The sequence below is a fragment of the Macaca nemestrina genome, chromosome 7 (genome assembly GCF_043159975.1).
Source record: "Macaca nemestrina isolate mMacNem1 chromosome 7, mMacNem.hap1, whole genome shotgun sequence".
Classification (NCBI taxonomy): Eukaryota; Metazoa; Chordata; class Mammalia; order Primates; family Cercopithecidae; genus Macaca; species Macaca nemestrina.
The window spans coordinates 138,932,431-138,951,763 of record NC_092131.1 but is presented as its reverse complement, the minus strand read 5'-3'; the positions used below and the strand labels follow the sequence as shown (position 1 = coordinate 138,951,763).

The following is a 19,333-nucleotide window of genomic DNA, read 5'->3' as shown; positions in this document are numbered from 1 at the left end:
AAAAAAAAAAAAAAAAAAAAGCAGGACAAGTCACAGAGTAAACTGTGTCTCCTGAACCACTGAGACAGGGCTTCTTAAAACCCTCCATCTAGACAGAGGATTTGCATGTGAACCGGGGGCAGGGCCAAAGCTACAGATGAGTATCAAATGTCCCAGCAATGGGACTGACCGATTGTCAGGGGAATTGGTAAGACCAGTGCCAATCCTGTTTCATTCTGGGTATGCCATCTATAATGCCATCTATCCACTTTCCTACGACACAAGAAGGTATATCAGGAAGTGACTAGGAGAAAACATTATTTTAGGGATAAGTGTGAATCTGTTGCATTTAATATTATCATCAGTAAAAATGATCTGTGCATGTCTGATTTAGACGGGCAAGTTGAGTGTGATGGGACTAGCAGGGTAGGTGTGAACAGGCAGACCCTTTCTGTGCAACCAAAATCTCTGGCTAAGCCTCTCTCCCTGCCAGCCCATGGACTTAGCCAAGGCTCCTTGGGTTTCCAGTAACAGAGATATCTCACACTTGCCTGAGCTAAAATGCAGAGTGTGCTGGGCATGGGCCAGGGCAGGAAGGGCAGCTGGGCCTCATGGGGTGGGAACAAAGCCCTGAGAGGCCACTGCGAATGGAGACAGCCATACTCTTGCCACCTCCTTTTTTCTCTTGGGGTGACCTGGTTTCTCATCTCTCTTTCTCCCTGACACTGTGTCAGTATCCTTTCTGCACAGCCCAGTTTTCCTTCCATAGTACATAGTGAAAATGGCCAGGCCAGCCCCCCATTATAAGCTGTCCTAGTTCCAGGGCCAACTGAGACTGACCAGAGGCCTGTGTCCTAATTCCAGGTGCCCTGGAGAGAGAATCTGGTTGTCTCAGCTTGGGTCAGGAGAGTCTACCCTGGTCATCTGTGGTAGAGCTGCAGGGCCACTTGAGGAGATGGTGACTGCTGGGGCCACGCCTGTGGAAGGAGGCTGGCGGCAACTTTGAGGAAAGGAGGCACAGACCGAACAGAAGACCCTAAAGGTGCCCACTCCCTCCACGCGTCTCTGCTGCCTTTGGCACCGCAGCTGGTGGCTCTGCGCCCTCCCCTCCAGGCTGCCTGCCTTCTCCCTCAAACCCCCAGCATTAATGGGACATCGTTTGTTAACTGAAAACATTTTCTCCACAAACTTCAGCAAACTGGTGGTGAATGTCTACAACAAAAACATTTTTTCTTTTCTCTCTCTTTTTTTTTTGAGACAGAGTTTCGCTCTTGTTGCCCAGGCTGGAGTGCGATGGCGCGATCTCAGCTCACTGCAACCTCCGCCTCCGAGGTTCAAGCGATTCTCCTCCCTCAGCCTCCTGAGTAGCCACCACACGCCGCTAATTTTGTATTTTTAGTAGAGATGGGGTTTCTCCACATTGGTCAGGCTGGTTTCGAACTCCTGACCTCAGGTTGATCTGCCTGCCTCAGCCTCCCAAAGTGCTGGGATTAAAGGCATGAGCCACCGCACCCGGCCAACAAAAACATTTTTTCATATGGAATAATCAAATCTGGGGACCACATGTTGAGGGGAGAAACCATTTAAACTAAAGACATGCCAAGTACATTGGAAGTGAGTCAGTTTACAAGGATCTACGTGTGTCTAACAGTATATTTTACAACCAACAAAATTACTATGCATAATATACAAGTAATTCATTTGCAAAATGCCTTTTTAAACAGCCCTCACATTATGTCTAAATGAGAACTATCTTATTCACACTTCTTCAAGTGGCCAAAGAAGAAAATCTGAAATTAGGGGCAAGAAGCAGAAAATCTAGAGGTTCTTACCTAAGTGGGTTCCTGCTTCTGATTTATCAGGTGCCATTAAGGGAACTATGGGGCACATTGTTAAATCCAAAAGCTATACTGTGAGCCTTGAAGAGCAGCTAAGACTCCTTCCCCCACAATCTCTGATAGTGGTTGTGGTGGTGATGATGACGATGATATCACCTGAGCACTGATTTTGTGCCAGGCACCATGCTAGGCACTCTTCACATGGATTATCTAATTTGATCTTTCCAACATCCCTATGAGGTAGATAGTACTATTATCCCCATTTTACACATGAGGAAACTGAGGCACAGAGCTAGTTAAGTACCATTCCTAAGTTCTCAGAACCAAGCTATAAACCTAAGTCTGGCTGAAGCTGAAGACCTTTAATCCTTATGAATATAATATATCTAGATCTTCCAACAAGATTTTTTTTTTTTAATTTTGAAAACAAAGCTCCCTCATGGACATTAGGCTTTCCTATCATTTTCATCACTCATTACGTCTTTTTATTTCCAGTGCATTTGAACAAGTGTCTTTTATGTTTCCTATAAAGAAGTACTGAGGTCAAGGGCAATATAAAAATGCTTAAGACCCTCTTGGGGTTTTCGAGGAGTTCAAGGTCATCTAATATGAGGAAGAGCCTGTATAAGCATAATTATACCACAACACTGAATATGATCTGTCATCCTAGAAACACAGGGCTCTAGGAGATTAAGGGAAGGAGTGGTCATGTCCACTAAGCATATACAAGTTAGGATCTGCTGCAGGTGAATGTTGCTAGATGAATCGTGTGAAAGAGACAGAAATCCCATGTTAGCCACAGTAACCAACAGTCCCCAGGTGTGATCCTCAGTGGGACCACTATGACTTCTGCTAAGTTAGGTAGCCATGTATATTAGTCTGTTCTCACATTGGTATAAAGAACTACCTGAGACTGGGTAATTTATTGAAAAAAAGAGGTTTGACTCACAGTTCCACAGGCTGTACAGGAGGCATGGCTGCGGAGGCCTCAGGCAACTTACAATCATGGTGGAAGGCGAAGGGAAAGCAGGCACGTCGTTTTTGTTTGTTTGTTTGTTTGTTTGTTTTTGTTTTTGAGACGGAGGCTCGCACTGTTGCCCAGGCTGGAGTACAGTGGCACGATCTCGGCTCACTGCAACCTCCGCCTCCTAGGTTCAAGCAATTCTCCTGCCTCAGCCTCCCGAGTAGCTGGGACTACAGGCACACGCCACCACGCCCGGCTAATTTTTTGTAGTTTTAGTAGAGATGGGGTTTCACTGTGTTAGCCAGGATGGCCTCAATCTCCTGACATCGTGATCTGCCCGCCTCGGCCTCCCAAAGTGCTAGGATTACAGGCATGAGCCACTGCGCCCGGCCTAGCACGTGTTACATGGCCGGAGCAGGAGGAAGAGAGCGAAGGGGGAGGTGTTACAGACTTTTAAACAACCACATGTCATAGAACTCACTATCATGAGAAGAGCAAGGGGGAAGACTGCCCCCACGATCCAATCACTTCCCATCAGGCCTCTCCTCCAACACTGGGGATTACAATTCACACATGAGATTTCAGCAGGGACACAAATCCAAACCATATCACCATCTCTTTAAGTGAAGTAGGAAAGACACAAGACTTTAAAGGAAGGAATGGATTCTAGACAGGCCTGAGCCTTGTAGCGTGTTCTCGGTAAGCACTGTCCCTGAAGAGGAGACTCCTATCATGAGCTGTCAGCCAGCAAACCCTGGCAGGGATGATAGGAAGACCTGCAGAGGAGATCTTCGGAAAGAGCTCTTCCCTCTGTGTGACACTTTAGATCTCAAGGATCTCTCCAGAACAGTCCCAGGAATAAACGGATATACCTTGTTCTTTGCACTTTGATTGCAAAAACCAGCCCATCATCTGCCACCAGCTGGACCTAGTGAATTTTGGTGCTGCCTGCCATGCAGACATCTGAGACGTGCGTTGATTACATGCTCTGCCCCCCACTGCCATTGCTAAGCCCTGCTTTCTGTTCAGGCAATGTGAGCCGGCTGTGCCTTCCTGCTCCTCTGTTGTCTGCAGCAGTCTGTGATCAGAACGTAGAGGCTTAACCATAGCCATGGAAAGCAGGATGCACTCCAAACTTAGCTGACTTTGGATAAAATGGCTCTAAAGCTCTTTTTCATTTATATACAACTTTACATTACAAAGCCCGTCACAATCAGCATTAATTAAACCTGCCACTCATTGCCCTCTGAGGTAGAGCTGAATTAGTCTGCTCATTTTACAGCTGACAAAACAGACAGAAAGGCTTAAGGATTTGCTGAAGTGAAGTGGGGTTCAATCAAGGAAGCCTGGCATGATTCCCTTTCTAGTTCATTCTTCTTCTCCTGGAGGAGGCCTTCAAAATGCCTCGCTCCTAACTCCGAGCGGCTAAAGGAAGCCAAGTGGGAAGAGGAGCTTGGCAGAGCAGCCGTGGCGATCTAGAACAGAACATCAGTGTGAGGTTTGGACGATGTGAGCACAGCCATGTCATGTTTTCCTGATTTTCAGTAGATATTATACACATGCGCATGCACGCGCGCGCGCACACACACACAGTTTCTCTTGTTGGATCAGGGAGCAGAAGGATGTTGGAACGTAGTTGGAATGCTGGTTGACAGCAATGCTCTGATTGACCTGGTGGCAAAGTGGCCCACCCATTACCCACACTCCAACCACTTACTAGAGCCTTTATATTAGAATTTTAAACAAACTCAAAATCAAACACATTCCAAGGACAGGCCCGGTTTCCCATTTTGTGGGGCCTGGAGCAAGAATGAAAACGAAAACCAACATGTCATATGTCTAAATATTTAAAAATTCTAGCCAAAGCTAACAAACTTGGGGTTCCTACCTTGACAGATATACCTTTATAATGATGCAGATAATTGGTTTGAATTTAGAGTATTTCAGCTCCTTAGAGCTCCATACCAAAACGTGGTGGCTCAGGAGAGCAGCCCTGGCCCAGAACACTGCCCTTCCTTCACCCTTCAAATTGGGCCCACATCATGAAGGGCCTCACACACACATGATGTGGATTCCAGCCCATATGTCCAAGTGCTGGCCATATCATCACCCCCTTTTGGTTACCACTTGGGCCTATGGCCCAATTGTACAGTCCACCCTCAGTATAGATCAGGGCCGGGTGCAGTGGCTCACACCTGTAATCCCAGTACTTTGGGAGGCTCACTTGAGGTCAGGAGTTCGAGACCCGCCTGGCCAACATGGTGAAACCCTGTCTTTACTAAAAATACAAAAATTAGCTGATCATGGTAGTAGACGCCTATAATCCCAACCACTCGAGAGGCTGAGGCAGGAGAATCGCTTGAACCCTGGAGGCAGAGCTTCCAGTGAGCTGAGACTGCACCACTGCACTCCAGCTTAAGCAACAGAGCAAGATTCTGTTTCAAAAAAAAGAGAAAGGGCCAAGCACAGTGGCTCATGCCTGTAATCCTAGCACTTTGGGAGGCCGAGGCGAGTGGATTACCTCAGCTCAGGAATTTGAGACCAGCCTGGGCAACACAGTGAAACCCTGTCTCTACTAAAATACAAAAAATTAGCTGGGCGTGGCCGTGTGTGTCTGTAATCTGTAATCCAAGCTACTTGGGAGGCTGAGGCAGGAGAATTGCTTGAACCCGGGAGGCAGAGGTTGCAGTGAGCCGAGATTACACCACTGCACTCCAGCCTGGGTGACAGAGCGAGACTCCATCTCCAAAAAAAATAAAAAAGAAAGAAAGGAAGGAAGGAGGGAGGGAAGGAAGGAAGGAAAGAAGGAAGGAAGGAAGGAAAGAAGGAAGGAAGGAAGGAAGGAAGGAAGGAAGGAAGGAAGGAAGGAAGGAAGGAAGGAAGGAAGGAAGGAAGGAAGGATAGATAGATAAGGAGAAGAGGTCCATACCAATCCTGGAAGCAGGGCCATTGGCAGGGAATCCTGAGTTCTGGGTACCTGGAATGTAGCCTAAAAAGATGGCATGGCTCTGGGTGAGTAAATCCAATTTGTCTGTAAACTCCTTGCCCAGTGGAGAGGACTGGCCAGAAGAGAACAAGGGTATCATAGGGCTCTCTACACAGTGGGCCCCAGGGGAGAGGCCCCTCTTGCCAAGACCTAAGAGCAAATCGTATCTGTACAAATAATAAATAAGCCAAAGGTGTGAGTTAATAGAGTCTGCACGAATCTGGGTACCATTATTTCTGCCTCAACTATACAGCACAGAGGCATGAGCTGTTTCAATATTTTATCTGCTACCTCCAATAAATAACTTACTTATACTGTGCAGTAGGCATTATCTCCAGTAGGTATGAGAGCCAGAGAATGAATGAATGAGCTCCATAAGTAAATATTTTACTGCTACGGTTGCACTCCCATGTAAAACCAGACATCAAAACTCTAGAGGGTGATCCAAAGGTCAGTGCCACTGCTGCTGCCTCCCCAGAATGGACCAAGGGGGAGAAAGAAGAGAAGCTTGACTCCCTGGACCGCTGGGCATTGCTTTTTGTGGGGGTTGCTTGGGTCAGTCAAGGTTGTGAGGAGCTGTCAGACAACACAGCTTCTGTCCACATCATTTCCTTCAGAATCAGCGTCATGATTACAGTCCTGGCTTTAAGATGCAAAGAAGCCAAAATTATGAGTTTCCTTATTGTTCACCCATATCTCAGTTTTGCATAATAATTTACAATATTTAATATTAAGGGAAAAATGTCCACATGTAAAAAGTATTTTCATCACCAAATTCTCAAGGCAAAAGATGTAAGGAAATGTGTACAATGTTTATTTTGATGCAAATTTGTTGTTGTGTGTTTAAATGCTAACAGCATTGAATTCTGGATTCTCGGTTCAGGCAAGGGTTCCTCCAACTTTCTCCAATAATATTGTTCCTAAAGGAGGTGACTCAATGCTGGTCAGCAGACTTTGCTGGGATGGTTCACCCAAGAGCATCTCTCTTAGGTGATGCTGATGATTGCTAGTAAAACTCGATGTCACTGATACTGAGTGTTGTAACCTTCCATTTATCAACAATAGTTAGGGAATTAGGTGTTCTAATACACTGGGTAATCCACTTAATTATAGACTAACAGTATCTAAAGAAATATAAACTAGTTTTGAAATAACTATAAGGCTGGGCACAGTGGTTCACGCCTGTAATCCCAGCACTTTGGGAGGCCGAGGTGGGTGGATCACTTGAAGTCAGGAGTTCAAGACCAGCCTGGTCAACATGGTGAAACCTCATCTTCACAAAAAAATTTAAAAATTAGCCAGGCATGGTGGTGTGTGCCTGTAATCCCAGCTACTTGGGAGGTTGAGGCAGAAAAATCGCTTGAACCCAGGAGGCAGAAGTTGGAGTGAGCGGAGGTTGCACCACTGCACTCCAGCCTGGGTGACAGAGTGAGACTCTGTCTCCAAAAAAAAAAAAAAAAAAAAAAAAGAACTATAAACTAGCACAACAGTACATTACCAGCATATCATAATTCTACCTAGTATTTTAACTATTTAAGTGTGGGTCCCACCTCCTGTGAAGGCCATAGGTTTCTTATTGAGTGGTCTGTGTCAGTTTCATCTTTATTCCTCTTATGGTATCTAGCAAGTTGATTTATATATTATAGGTGCTGAAAGAGTTTTTGTTGAATGAATGAAACTATAGAACACAAACTATCATTTACTAACATGACTTAATCCTTCTTTGATGACTCAGAGGGCCCTCCAGGATCACACATTTCTTCAAGGTTGTTATTATGTGCATTATCTATGGGGATGTTTAAGCATAGACCAAGTGGTTGAACAGGGAATTCTTCAGTGACTGGAAGATAGGACTTGATAACTACCAGCTCATTCCAATTCTGTGTGTATGTGTTGAAAAGTCAAAATAGAAATGATCTCACTTATTATCACCTGAAAGAACATGTTTATGAAACCAGGAGATTACAAGTGAAAACTGTTAAATAGCCTCTGTTAATAAGCCTTAACCAGAATTCATGGTCCTTGACCATGATAAGCCAATTAATCTGAAAAGGTAGGATACCATTAGTGCTGTAAGCGTATTATTACCATTATTTAATTTTATTAAAACCTGCTTAGTAGATTATAATTTACTAATTAATGCAAACATATTTGTCACTATGTGGCTAATATATGCCAAGCCTGTGTTAGTCAGTCATTAGGGATACAATGTGAATATAATTCATGCCCTCAAGAAATTTAAATAATTTTTCTGTAAAAACATTTCATTGTGCAGATCATTTTTACAGCACTTTAAATGTCAACGTGGGAAATTAGCCTGGGTGTGATTTGACCTTCTAACCTAGCCTATAATTCGTTCAAAATACAGAACAAGACAAAGCAAAAAATGCCAATGTTAGCTTAATTACTTGACATTAGTCTTTTTCTCAAAAACGCAATATTCAGAATGTTCATTCAGAATTTCGGGTAAATATGCTTCTGCACAGAAGGTGATTTTCATTCCAGGTTAGTACCACATCTGCCAGTGCCCCAGAGCTTGAGGGTGAAGCGGCCTCCCCAGGTGTGGAGGACAGAGAGACGTCACAGCGCCCCACCCTCTTCTCTGATCTTTCTGTGGATCTGATAGTGACAGAGGCGGCAGCAGGGAGCCCTCCCCTGGGACTCAGGAGAAACCTGGGAGGCAGGGACGGGTGTTCTCAGGCCAGTCTGTCAGGAATTCAGGAGATGGATGCTGCCGTCTTTCCTCATAGCTTCCTGTAAACATGCTGATTTTCAACTTGATAGTAGGACTTTGCTATTCAGTGTTTTCATATCTAAAACTAGGGGGTTATGTTGCGGGAGGTGGCTCAGTCTCTAATCTCAGCACTTTGCGAGCCCGAGTCGGGCAGATCACTTCAGGCAAGGAGTCTGAGACCAGCCTAGGCAACATGGTGAAACCCCATCTCTACCAAAAAATAAAAATAAAAATTAGCTGGGCGTGGTGGTGAGGGCCTGTGGTCCCAGCTGAGGTGGAAGGATACCTTGAGCTGAAGCGGGAGGATGCCTTGAGCTGAGGCGGGAGGATGCCTTGAGCTGAGGTGGGAGGATACCTTGAGCCTAGGAGGTAGAGGTTGCAGTGAGCCAAGATCGTGCCACTACACTCCATGCTGGGTGACAAAGAGAGACCCTGTCTCAAAAATAAATAAATAAATAAATAAAAAATAAAAATAAGGGCCGAGTGCGGTGGCTCACGTCTGTAATCCCAGCACTTTAGGAGGCCGAGGCGGGTGGATCACCTGAAGTCAGGAGTTCGAGACCAGCCTGGCCAATATGGTGAAATCTCGTCTCTACTAAAAATACAAAAAATTAGCCAGGCGTGGTGGCGGGCGCCTGTAGTCTCAGCTACTCCGGAGGCTGAGGCAGGAGAATCTCTGGAACCCGTGAGGCATAGGCTGCAGTGAGCCGAGATCTCACCACTGCACTCCAGCCTGGGCGACAGAGTAAGACTCCGTCTCAAAAAAAAAAAAGGTTTAGATTAAATCAGTTGACTACCATACAGTCTGCAGGACATAAGCCCCATAAGATGCACCATCAGACTGGAGTGTGGGGAAAGCCGTGTGCCACACCTTGCCGTGGAGACTCACAGCTGCGCCTCTGCACACTGATGTCCGAGAAGCTGCACCGTCTAAACAACTGATAGCAGCATTTCTCAAAATGCTTAGCCCTGAAATCTTTTCTTCTTGTGTCACCTACTAGCACCTGCTGACTCACTTAGTGTTCTGAGGTACACATTTTGAGAAACCCTGGAATACATCTGTATAGTCATTGGTTTTTTGTTTTGTTTTTTCTCAAGATGGAGTTTCGCCCTGTCACCAGGCTGGAGTGCAGTGGCGCAATCTCGGCTCATTGCAACCTCCGTCTCTGGGTTCAAGCAATTCTCCTGCCTCAGCCTCCCGAGTAGCTGGGATTACACCACGCCCAGCTAATTTTTGTATTTTTAGTAGAGACGGAGTTTCACCATGTTGGTCAGGATAGTCTCAATCTCCTGAACTCGTGATCCGCCTGCCTTGGCCTCCCAAAGTGCTGGGATTACAGGCGTGAGTCACTGCGCCCGGCAGGTTTTTATGGCCTCTTAAAGCAAGAAGTAATCGTAGAAGTCAGAGGTCCATTGAGGTTAGATAACCTATCAAGGATCTCAGTTAGTCAGCGGGCAGACTAGGTCCCTTTCATCTGTCAATTTCTTACATTCTGTATTCTCATAACCTTGATGAATAAAATTTTACTGTGAGGAAAGCTAGAAAAAGCATCAGCAATTGAAATCCACAGACAATTCCTAAGCCCCAGAGTTTCTACTTTTCGGTGAGCCCTGTTGGTTGAAGTGACTCCTGATTAAGCAAAAGCGATTAGAAATACTATATTTTCTAATGATGACTCTCTACAAGCTAGTGAAGGTGTTATTGAATAGAGACTTATGCACAGTTCGAGAAGCCAGTGAGAAGAGGGAAAGGAGAAACAAACAGTATGGAGTCCAGAGCGCAGGTAATTAGCTCCTGGTGATGAAAAGTAAATTACTTTTTTTGATACTGAGCTCAAGGAGATCCTTTGATTTTTTATTTTTTTTAAAGTACTAAGTATGAGTCAGATTCAGTTGGTGTCAGTCTTGAAAAAGAGAACTGATACTCTACTGACCTTAAAGCCTTGTCTCCTAGATAGGGTCACCTTTTTGCCAGCTCGAAAAAAATCTCACACATCTCTTCACTTGGTCTTTGCCTTGAGTTAAAAGAACGAAAATAATTTTAGGCTTTATTCTCTTTTTATGCAGTTTGCTTGTAAAGAATTATTTAAGTTGGTGGCTGAGTAAACAACGGTATTCTCCCAGCAGTTAATTCCACTGGCTATTCCGCAGTCCCAACTATAGTATAGCCTAGCCCCAAAGTAATTAAAGAAGCAAGCAATTTGCATTCTTTTTCTATAAAACTACCCTTGAGTAGCAGATGGCAAACACAAATGTTTTGCTCTAGAGACATATGGAAACCTCTCTGTTTCATAAAAGCCTCAATAAATATTAAACCCCGAATGATGCCTTTCATTGCAGAAATAAAATGTGATAATCCCCCAAACAGCCTAATTAGACCATATAGCTACTTGAGTTTCAGAAAGCGGTAGGTGGGAAATTACAACGTGATTGGGATTTCATTCTCAGTTTCTCTTAATCTGAATATTCAACCTGGCCCAAAGGAATCACCTATTCAGCCTTATTTATTCAGCATTCTATCAGGTTATCATCATCATTTATCCTTGTAATTTTAAAAGTGAATAATCAAAGAGTCTTGCTTGATTTCATATTAACTCTTCAGTTCTGTCTAAACCAGTGAGAGCAAGGAATTTCACAAAGGGACAGGGTGTTTTATCACAGGTTCTGGAGCAATTCAACGTGTTCTGTGATTAACTCTGTTTATAAGCCCTTGCTATTGTTAAACTAGAAAAAAAAAAAAAAGTCAGAGCCAGGCACAGTAGTGTGCACCTGTAGTCCTAGCTATTCGGGAGGCCGAGGCAGGAGGATCACTTGAGCTCAGGAGTTTGAGGTTACAGTGAGCTATGATTGTGCCCATGAATAGCCACTGCACTCCAGCCTATGGAACATTGTGAGACCCTGCCTCTAAATATATATATATATATAAATAAATATATATATATGTCTATGTTTAAGGTTATTCGGGAAATGATTATGATTATTCATATTAAGTAGCAATTGCAGGCAGAAATCTGATTGGAGTTGGCTCAAAGTACAAAGCAGAATTTCATTTTTCTCTTAACCCAGTAGTTTGGCAACCCAATAAATCACTGTTGCTATTTCAGGACTGAAACTTTGTGCTCCTTGGAAAGAGAGAAGCACTGATAACTGAGTCATAAGGGTGAATCGAATGTTGTTTAGAACAAGGAACTAGGTGTCTTGGGCTCCTTTCCTAGCTGTATACCCTACATGGCCTCAATGGGACTCACAAGGCCTCTGACGTTGCTGATAAATCCCCCGATTCACCAGGGTGTTTGGGTGGCTCAGGAGACTATTGTGTGAAAGACCAGAACTTCCAGGTCTCAGGATATCTGTTATGGAGGCCTGGATTCAAGAGTTCAAAGGATTTTACAGATGGGAATGGATGATGTCATTCAGCTCCTCCCATTTTACAGTTAAGGAAACTGAGGCACAGAAAGGCTGTGCTTGTTTAAGGTCACAGAACTAGTTAGTGGCAGACGGGAAACAGAACTCAGGTCATCTGATGCTGAGTTCAGTCCTTTTTACAATTACAAAGTTCCAGGACAGATTAGTCAGAGCCTGATAGAAAAATCAGAAAGTTGGCTTCAGGAGCCATTTAAGGGTATAAAGCCCATTTTAAACTCTTTGCTGCCAAAATGGGCTTTATACCCTTAGCTGATTCCTGAAGTAGGGCAGAAAAGAGACCAGGTGTCGAAGTGCTTTGGTTAATTCTGGCTTTGGGCTACCCATTCCCTCCTCAAGGAGGCCATATTTCCTTCTTCCCAGTTAAGCATCAACCCATCTGTTTAGAGAATGACAAATTACACTTTTTCTGGATTCATTTCTGTGATTTCTCCAATGTAATCCATCACTTGGTAGTACTTGACACAAATATCCACGTGATGGGCAGGCATGGTGGCTCACACCTGTAACCCCAGCACTTTGGGTGGCCAAGGTGGGCAGATCACCAGAGGTCAGGAGTTTGAGATCAGCTTGACGAATATGGTGAAACTCTGTCTCTACTGAAAGTAAAAAAATTAGCCAGGTGTGGTGGCGTGTGCCTGAAATTCCAGCTGCTCAGGAGGCTGAGGCACGAGAATTGCTTGAACCCGGGAGACAGAGGTTACAGAGAGCCGAGATCGCGCCACTGCACTCCAGCCTGGGTAATACAATGAGACTCAGTCTCAAAAACAAGCAAACAAATATCCATGTGCATCTGACACACAAACACAGATGGTGCTCATTTGTTGGTTTCCTAGCCTTATCTTCTCCAGTCTTCACTAAGAGAACCCTGTGTTTAGGGTGAGGCTGACTCTACACCCAGTCCCAGTGGCTTAGATCAGTTGACTGAGGCCACTCTCTTGGGACCTGGATAGGTTCAGGGAAGGGCAGTCAAGGCCCATGGAACTCAATTCCTGGGTATTTATTTGAACTCTTGGGGAAAAGGATTCTCTACATTCTGCTCTGTGTGAATATGGAAGCAAGGAGCCCCACCAGTTTCAGGAAGACATTTTGCAACCACCTGGGGCTAGCCTATTGAAATAAGTGCTATTTCGAAGACGTGTTGCTAAGATGCTGACAGAGAGAAACCAGGAACTGGGCATATAATTTGAGCTACTGGATTAAGCCTCACCTGTCACTAGGCCTATATCTGATAATTTTAGTTTAGGGTTAAATATTTTTATGGTTTACTTAAGTATTTTTATTTAGGTCATTTAGTATTCTGTTATTTACTACCATAAGCATCCCAATACCTGTTCTGATGCTGATTGTGAGTTTCAGCATGTCTTGACTTTGCCATTAGATAAGAGTCCATTTTAAAGTTGGCCCCAAGAGACTTAAAAAAAAAAAACAAAAAACCAAAAAACTCAAGTTTACAAGAAGCTCTACCCAAAATGCATAGTCCTTATTGCACATCTTACTTTACACAAAATCCCACAAAATAACAATGCCTAGCTTAATGAAATGAATGAATTTTACTAATATTTTATTGTCAGCAACTTTATTATCAGAGAAAGAAATAATATAAGAGGTATTAGAATGAATTCCTTCCAAACCACCTTTGGGTGCAGGAGTCCTCAACTCCTGAGTGGGCCGGTTCCAGTCAGTGGCCTGTTAGGAACTGGGCTACACAGCAGGAGGTGATCAGCAGGTGAGCAAGCATTACCACCTGTGCTCCGCCTCCTGTTTGAACAGAGGTGGCACTACATTCTCAGAGGAGCATGAACCCCATTGTGAACTGTGTGTGCAAGGGATCTAGGCTGCACACTCCTTATGAGAATCGATGCCTAGGCCAGACGCAGTGGCTCACAACTGTAATCCCAGCACTTTGGGAGCCCAAGACAGGCGGATCACCTGAGGTCAGCAGTTTGGGACCAGCTTGGCCAACAAGGTGAAACCCCATCTCTACTAAAAACACAAAAATTAGCCAGGTGTGGTGGTGTGCGTCTGTAATCCCAGCTACTCAGGAGGCTGAGGCAGGAGAATCGCTTGAACCTGGGGAGTGGAGGTTCCAGGGAGCCTAGATCATGCCACCGCACTCCAGCCTGGGTGACAGAGTGAGACTCTGTCCCAAAAAGAAAAAAAAAAAAATCTAATGCTTGATGGTCTGTCATTGTCTCGTATCACCCCTAGACGGGACCATCTAGTTGCAGGAAAACAAGCTCAGGGCTCCCACTGATTCTACATTATGTAGAATGTATATAATGTAGGGGTCTTATCATCTCTCACTTTTATCTAACTTCTGCATTCAGTGGTGGTATGCATAGTATGTAACAATCAGTTTGGCAGGAACACTTGACCGAGCAGATTGGAAGCCTGGCCCATCAGAATGGATGCTCAAATAATCAAAATCAACACCCAACCAATTAGAATGCATGCCCCACTAATCCGAATGAAAAGCCAACCAATCAGAATGGACAACTTATCTTGACCTATCAAGATAAATGCAGTGTGTACAAGCCTCACATTTACCATTGAATTTTTCACTTGTGGTCTCTCCCCTCAATTAGCTGGGAGCAAACTGAGGGCAAGGACCACACGAGACATCTTTTTGTATCCTCCAGGTGGCCTTGCTTAGCTGGTTTCAAACTGTGAACTTAATGAACGTTTGTGTGGACATTTTTCACCCAGTGATTGCTCAGGAAGTATCAGTGAGTGGAAAGGGTACAGTTTGTCCCTCTGATTAGGATAATTGTAGAATTATACACTGGAGTATCACTAAATAGCATTTTCTTTATGACACACAGGTGATATGAAAAAATGGTGTTTTTAAGGGCTTATCATTCAGTGTGATCTTGACAAACCAGAAAAATAATATATAATTATGCTGATTTCTTAAACACAACAATGAATAGTGTACTTACCGAATGAATAACATATAAATACAAGGTAGAGTACAAATAGAAAGGTATTAGTGAGGTCCCAAACACCTATTATAGCAAATCATAAACTAAAGGTGTCCAGATGTTTTAAAATTAGCTAGACTGCTGAGATGCCAGTCAGATCTTTATTCATTTATTCATTGAACACCTTGAGTACCTACTATGTATAAAGCATGCTGGGGATGCAGCAATACCTTAGCAGTCTCTTTCCTCAAAGAGCTCAACTTTTAAGGGAGCAGACAAAGAAGCACACAAACCATTCAATAACAGAGAGAGAACTTATTCAACAGCTGAGTCATCAGTCAGTGAAGATAATCACCATAAAGGACATCTTTGTAGCCCACCGGGACAGCTGTGCTTAACAGATGGCAGAGGGCCAGAACCTAAGAGTGGCTGGGCAGAAGTGTCAACCGAGATGGGTACACACTGATTCCCAGAGGCTGCTTTGCCTTTAATTTTTCAGGACCATGTAAGCTCCTGGATTCTTATAAGATACAATTAAGGAGAGGAAAAGTCCCAATAATAACTGATATTGGGCCGGGCGTGGTGGCTCCTGCCTGTAATCCCAGCACTTTGGGAGGCCAAGGTGGGTGGATCACCTGAAGTCAGGAGTTCGAGATCAACCTGGCCAACATGGTGAAACCCTATCTCTACTAAAAATATAAAAATTAGCCGGGCATGGTGATGGGCATCTGTAATCCCAGCTACTTGGGAGGCTGAGGCAGAGGAATTGCTTGAACCCAGGAGGCACAGGTTGCAGTGAGTTGAGATTGTGCCATTGCACTCCAGCCTGGGCAACAAGAGTGAAACTCTTTCTCAAAAACAATAAAAACCTGATATTGGTTTTGCCAGCCTTTGATAAGTAGGAGTCTCAGTCAAATTTAATTTCATTAAAGCAATTAAGAAAGGTGACATTTCTTGCTCTCAAGTGTCACGGAGCAACTTAAACCAGTTTAATAATTCTTAAATTATTTTGAAAATTTGCTTAGAGAACACACAGACCCTCAAGACTATGTTTGTAGAATCTTGGGGGTGGACCCCCAAGATGAATACATTACTGTGGAGAGTGAATAATGCCTTTGGCATTGTGCAACATGGCAGTCTTTCTTGCTACCATGAGGAAAGTTAGCCTGAGGACAAAGTAAACGCAGAGGAGAGCAGGAACAAGAGAATACAGGAAAATGAACTAAAACTTTGATCAAAACCAGCCAAAAGCTCACACAGACCTCATACCAGACAGACCTTTCAGCAATAACCCATTTCCTTAAAAATTCACAGGGAAGAACTCGGATTGACGCAGCCTGGGTCATATGCCTACCTCTGTGGCATATGCAGTGAAGTGACATGATTCACAGTCACCATTAGAAAGAGGAGTGGCTTTCCAAAAGCAGAAAGAGTGTTGGTCTGACAAAATTCACAGCAGGTAGACTCCTTGGACATCTAGATTACTGTAGTCAAGCTGTCATGTACAATGTTAACCCTATAGAAGGCTTCAATAAACATTCGCTAAATCAAATTGAATGTGCTGGTCTGCCTAGTGCTCTGCAGTCATGTAGTATTTATAGGGTGGGCTTGGGAAACTGACAGAAAGTATTGATATGGTTCACTCAGAGCATAGTAACTTGGAGTTTAAAACGGGGTCCACTGATAGCTCTGAGAGAAAGAAGGAACAGTGGCAACCAGCAACCTGCTACCTTAGGTAACTGTAGTGCTACAGATATACTTAATGTTCAGTCCTTTGAGCAAAATGCCTTCATTCAAGAGTACTCAGTTACTGTTACCAGACTCTGATATCTAAATAACATTGTTGCACAAAATATGAAAATGAATAATGTGTAAGAGAAAAAAAACTAATTCTTTTTGAAGTAGTATCAATATGTCAAAATGCTTGAATGGTTCAACAGTGGTGTGCAAACTTACCAGCTAGAAAGTCCCAGTATTATATATACTTGGTAGCAGAGAAAAACTGGGGAAGTGAAAATAAGACAACATTATTATTTTTTAAAATTCCCACCAATTAACAAAATTCCCCTAAGAAAATTTAGGGACTTTAAAATTCCTAATGCTAGTTTCTCTTTTGAACTTAAGTTCTTTACCGTATCATTTTTATTCTACATTTTTATTCCTACATTTTGATTCATATAGAAAGAGAATGATAATAGTTGCATACAGACAGTGGGACTAAACATGATTTTAATAAATATACTTTTTTTCTTTTTTTTTGAGAGGGAGTCTCGCTGTGTCGCCCTGTGGCGCGATCTCGGCTCCGCCTCCCGGGTTCACGCCCTTCTCCTGCCTCAGCCTCCTGAGTAGCTGGGACTACAGACGCCCGCCACCACACCCGGCTTTTTGTGTTTTTAGTATAGACGGGTTTCACCATGTTAGCCAGGATGGTCTCGATATCCTGACCTCGTGATCCGCCCACCTCGGCCTCTCGAAGTGCTGGGATTATAGGCGTGAGCCACCGTGCCCGGCCATAAATATATATTTTTAAAAAGAAAGAAATTTCACTCGTCTTTGCGGAATTTTTCCCCCTTCTTTTCCAGGAATGAGGAGGAAGGTATAGAACAATCCACACTGTTCAGACCATGGCTGAAGTCACGTTCAGAGGCTTGCTCAAGGACTGGCTTGGGCAAGGAGACTCAGCCTGTGCCAGAGAGCAGAATCCTTCTTCATTAGGGGCAGACACTGTGACTTTGACCTCATTAGAGCTTTGTTCCTATCTAGTGGACTCTAGGAATGAGACATTCCGTAAGCAGCAGCAGCAGCAGCAGCGGCGGCAGCAGCAGCAGCAGCAGCAGCTGCCGCCGCCCTCTGGCTACTGTATGATCAATAAGTTAATGATGATGCATTTCATCTTTTACCCACATAGAAAATGAAGGCCAATTCCAGGGCCAACTAAGTCTTCTGCCACAATGCGACCGAGAATGGATTATCAGTGGTACTGTTCGTAAAGTCACAAGGCACACAGTATGTGTCTGAAAAAGCCTACTGGCTTGTTCAACTAACTGTCCACGTTTTTTTTCTTTTCTTTTCTTATTCCACTAATGGTGGAGTCCACTGGTTCCCTTAATAACCTCTAGCCTTCCAGAAAGTGTTTATATAGCTAAGATAAATGGTAAACGTCTGGACCAGAGGTTCTTAAACATTTTGGTTTCAAGACCCCTTTATCCTCTTAAAAATTATTGAAGACTCCAAGAAGCTTTTGTTTATGTGGATTTTATCTGTCCGTATTTGACATATTAGAAATTAAAACTTTCCAGGGAGAACAACAGATGAGAGACAGAGAGCCCTGGCAGGGTGGACTCCTGGTCCCACACCTCCTTAGCCTTTTGCTTCCACATTACCTGAACCAGTCAACTCCCTTTTCACAACAGCTAATCCGGTTGGGTTTCTGCCACTAGCAAGGGGCACTGAACAATACACCCACAAAACAAAGAATTAGCCTAAGACAATAAATAATAAAGGATTAACTTCAGTATAACAATACTGTTTCCCCCTATATTCGTCATCAGTTAAGTGAGAGCCTACTGAAGACTAATGAATATTACCATCAATGCTAACAGTGCCTTATGGGTTTCAAAGAACTTCCACATTTAGTATTTAAGTTTCACTAGAACCCTATGAAGTATCTTGTTTCATATCCATTTTACAGATGAGAAAACTGAAAAGTACAGTGTTTGCGTGACTTGTCACAGCGGTTATGCAGCAAACCCAAGACTAAATTGAAATCTTACTCTCTAAATTCCCGTGGCCCGGTTCCCGCCTCACAGGACGCTTGCAGTTTTATGGGGCACAGACCTGTAGCACAAGGTTTCCCAGATTTAAAAATCCATCCTCCTGCGAGGAGAGAGGAGCGATCAGCGTAAAAGATTCTTTGAATACTCATCGTATTTGGCTCTGGTCTGTGTGGCTTGAAGAAGGGGGCACGAGTGAGGTTCGAGTTAGCATGGTAACCATTCTTTCTCAGCTCTGTGACTGAGGGGCTGCCGGAGGGGGGTTATAGTGGTTCTGGGCATGGCCTGGGGGAGAAGCTGGATAATGCACTCTGCAGATAACCCGTAGGCTGCGCCACAGCAGCGCCAAGGAAAGAAAGCATCTCTGCTCCAGGTCTCGGCGGAAGAGATGCGGGAACTACGGGGCTCTGATTCTGAGGTCCTGGATTTGGAAGGCGCCCGCACACAAAGAAATTACAAAGTTAAGTTCCAGTGGCCCTACCAGCAGAGTTCGAAACGGGGCGTCCCTTCCCAGCTCGGGTGGAAACGCCTCCACCCTGTCACCCCGCCCATAGCAGGTCTTTTATCCGCTGGAGCCGCCTGGACAGTCCGCGCGGGGCACGCCCGAGGCTCCTGGGAGGAACTACAAGTCCCATGAAGCCCCGGGGCGCGGGCGGTGATGACGAAGCCCTCGCGGATTGGCCTCACGGGGAGGGGCGCGCAGGCCTTCTCT

General features: G+C 44.3%; 1 long non-coding RNA gene across 2 annotated transcripts; it reads right to left on the bottom strand.

Annotated features, from left to right (window-relative positions):
• Positions 1 to 6,158: 6,158 nt before the first annotated feature.
• LOC105488947 (uncharacterized) lies at positions 6,159 to 19,274 on the bottom strand. Of its 2 annotated transcripts, none has more exons than XR_011626455.1 (4): positions 18,686 to 19,274; positions 16,805 to 16,850; positions 10,436 to 10,516; positions 6,159 to 6,410 (listed from the first exon to the last, which is right to left on the bottom strand). It is a non-coding gene; the product is annotated as an uncharacterized lncRNA (long non-coding RNA). The 2 variants fall into 2 exon arrangements; XR_011626454.1 differs by having other exon boundaries at positions 19,103 to 19,274.
• Between the last annotated feature and the right edge of the window lie 59 nt (positions 19,275 to 19,333).